Below are 3,228 nucleotides of genomic sequence, written 5' to 3'. Positions count from 1 at the left end.
TATCAGTACTGAAATTTGTGTGTTGTATCATACTGAAATTTGTGCTCCCCTATCTATTAGAAATTTTACGGAATGCTTTTGAGGACAGACTTCAATCAAAATATGCATGCCATTATTTCTCATCCTTTGATCAAACTCCCCTTGCCGGACAGGCAGATCCAATCACCTGCTTGTAATTAGTCTTTTTTTGTTGTTGTTTACAGTCTGCAGCAGTGATTGAGCACCTGGTGAGGGGTGTGGCCAGCCCTGCCAGCACAGGTGGAAGCGATTTACCTGTGGGATCGGATAGGGCTGAGCTTGGCTCCACCCCTCCCTGCCCATATTTAAGGCCTGGGAACAGTAAGGGCAGCATTCTGCTTGGGGACTGCTTCCTTCGGAGCATTGGGAGTAAGTTCTGCTCTTTGGAATGGGGTGAGTGATTGATGCTCTATTGCAGGGCTCTGGTCTTTCTGGTTTTGGGATTCTAACTGCTTTTAAGGGCAGAAAGCTGTAAGGGCAGCATCTCTGCATAGAGACTGCTTCCTTTGGGGTGTGGGCTGAGTGTTTGTTTTTGGAATGGGGTCATTGATTTTTTTTTTTTTTTTTTTTCTTTATTGTTGGATTGTAATTTTACTTTCTGGGGGGCTCCTGACCACATTAAAGGTCTGTCAGCAGAAAGAGCAGCAACTGCACCTGGAGACTGCTTCCTTTAGAGCGTGGGGTGAACCCTTGAAACAGGGTGAGTGATTCTTTATTCCAGAGTTGCAGTATCTTGTTTTTGGGAGGATCCTGACCCCACTTAGGGGCTGGTAGCCTTTAAGGTGGTATCCATCTTTAGAGACCGTCTTCTTGGGAGCATGGGGTAAGGTCTGGTCCTTAAGAAAGGATGAGTGATTCCTTATTTTAGGGCTGTGACCTTTCCCTTTTGGTTTTTGGGGCATCCTGACCACACTTAAGTGCTGACGGATGTAAGGGCAATGTTGATCTCTGGAGACTGTCTCCTGTGGAGCATGAGTGAGTTTTGGCCTTTGAGAAGGGTGTAAGTGGTTTCTTCTTCATTTCAGGGCTGCAATCTTCCCTTGCGTGTTTTGTATGTGTGTTTTGTTTTGTTTTTTTAATAGTATCCTGACCACTTTTAAGGGGTGGAAGCCATAAGGGCAGCATCTGTGCCTGGAGGCTACTTCCTTGGTAGTGTGGGCTGAGTGTTCATCTTTGGAATGGGGTAACTTATTCTTTCTTTATTTCAGGGCTGTTATGCACTGCTTCCAACCATGCAGAGTTGTTTAAGGGCATTCTGTGCACCCTTAGGTGTAATAAATCTTCATCTTTATAGAAAGCCAAGGATTGTCCTCTTCTGGACTGCTGTACTCAGCATCACCCCAGATATCTCCATCCTAATTGTCTGGAGATGCTGTTAGTTTCCGAATCTGTATGACACCAAAATCCCAATTCCTCTTCCTCCCACCCCCTGACCCCCATTCAATAGCTCTGCAGCTCTGGTTCCCAGCAGCGTGATGAACTGAAGCCCCTGGTCTGCTGAATACTGGGACTGGCCCAGAGAGGCTCTGTGACGGGTGTGGATTATCCCAGCTGGAGTACCTGGTACCATTGGTGGTGATCTCGTCCAACTGCCACACAACGGACAGGAACATCCACAGCCAGATCAGGTTGCCCAGAGGCTGACCCAGCCTCACCTTGGAAGGGACAGAGCATCTATCACATGTCTGGGTAACCTGTTCCACTGTGTCCCCACCCTCACTGTACAAGATTTTCTTTATATCTAGGCTAAATCTTTCCTTGTTTTTCCTTTCAAGTGTTGAAAGGCTGTTACCAGATCACCTCAGAGCCTTCACTTCTCCAGGCTGAACAGCTCCAGCTCTCTCTCTTTATAGGAAAGGCATTCCACCCTTTGGTTCATATCTGTGGCTGTTCTCTGGATGTGCTCCAACAGCTCCACATCTGTCCTGCACTGCGGACATCCACATCCAGACACAGCACCTCCAGATGAGGTCTCACAGCACAGAGCAGAGGGGCAGGACCGCCTCCCTTCGCCTACTGACCGCACATCTTTGGATGGAGCCCAGCATACGGTTGGCTTTCTGGGCCAGGAAGGTACATTGCTGAGTGCCCACTACTCAGCCTGTTGAGGTCCCTCTGGATGGCATCCCGTCCCTCTGGTGTGTCACTGCACCCCCACAGCTTGGTGTCATTAGGGTGCACTTGACCCCACTGTTGATGTCACTGATGAAGGGGCAATTCCAGATGTTTGTACAAACTCAGCAAAGAACACCTTGAGAGCAGCCCCACAGAGAAGGATTTGCAGATCCTGGTGGGTGAGAAGCTGGACATGAGCCAGCAGAGTGCGCTTGCAGCCTGGAAGGCCAGCTGTGTTCTGGACTGCATTAAAAGAGGAGCGGCCAGCAGGGAGAGGGAGGTGATCGTCCCCATCTACTCGGCTCTTGTGAGGCTTCATCTGCAGTGCTGCATCCAGGCCTGGGGCTCCCAGCACAGGAAGGATGTGGAGCTCATGGAGCGGGTCTGGAGGAGGCACTGCGATGATCAGATGGTTGGAGCAGCTCTCCTACAAGGAAAGGTTGAGGGAAGTGGTCTTGTTCAGCCTGGAGAAGAGAAGGCTTGGGGGAGAACTCATTGCAGCCTTCCAGTACTTAAAGGGAGTGTATAAGCAGGAAGGGAAACGGGTGTTTATGAGGGTGGATTGTGATAGGACAAGGGGAAATGGTTTTAAACTGAGACGGGAGGTTTAGGTTGGTTATTAGGAGGAAGCTTTTCATACAGAGGGTGGTGACGCACTGGAACATGCTTCAGAGTCACTTCCAGGGGGATCTGCTCCATGATTTTTTTCCCAGCACGGAGATGAGACTGACATGTTGGCAGTTCCCAGGGTCATCCTTTCTATCTGTAATAACAGCTGTGCTGTTGCCTTTTTTCTGCTCACCAGGGACTTCACCTGACTGCCTCAACTTCCTCTTCCTCAATCCCCACCTACCAAACCAAAGGTGAGGGCAGTGTATAGTGAGCAGTTATCAGAGAAGATGGAAGCAAAAATATTGTTGGGTACCTGAGCCTTCTCCTTGTCTGTTGTTCCCAGCTCAGTGCTGCTGGTAAGCAGCATCGTGCACAGAGTGCAGCCATGTTGCTCTGAGAAAGGAGCACTGCAGCGCACATCTGAAAGTAACACTGCCCTACATCTGCAGTGCCTTCATTACTGCATTGTGTCCCACAGGTGGC

The 3,228-nt window shown here is 49.4% G+C and overlaps 1 long non-coding RNA gene across 4 annotated transcripts in view; it reads left to right on the top strand.

Moving 5' to 3' along the window:
- The first annotated feature begins 360 nt into the window (after positions 1–360).
- The window catches only part of LOC122192186, a 4,990-nt gene continuing 2,122 nt past the window's right edge, over positions 361–3,228 (top strand). Inside the window, exons 1-4 of one of the 4 annotated variants that reach the window (XR_006182559.1) lie at positions 361–411; positions 643–718; positions 1,490–1,707; positions 2,939–3,101. This is a non-coding gene — a long non-coding RNA (uncharacterized LOC122192186). Of the gene's footprint in view, positions 412–642; positions 719–1,465; positions 1,708–2,938; positions 3,102–3,228 lie in introns of all 4 variants that reach the window. The other 3 variants (XR_006182560.1, XR_006182558.1, XR_006182562.1) reach the window with 3 other exon arrangements.

Source organism: Lagopus leucura, unplaced genomic scaffold (assembly GCF_019238085.1).
Source record: "Lagopus leucura isolate 7727_CA_CO unplaced genomic scaffold, USGS_WTPT01 35026-0_obj-0_obj, whole genome shotgun sequence".
Classification (NCBI taxonomy): domain Eukaryota; kingdom Metazoa; phylum Chordata; class Aves; order Galliformes; family Phasianidae; genus Lagopus; species Lagopus leucura.
Note: the sequence above shows the minus strand (reverse complement) of the source record. Positions and strands in the feature narration are given on the sequence as shown.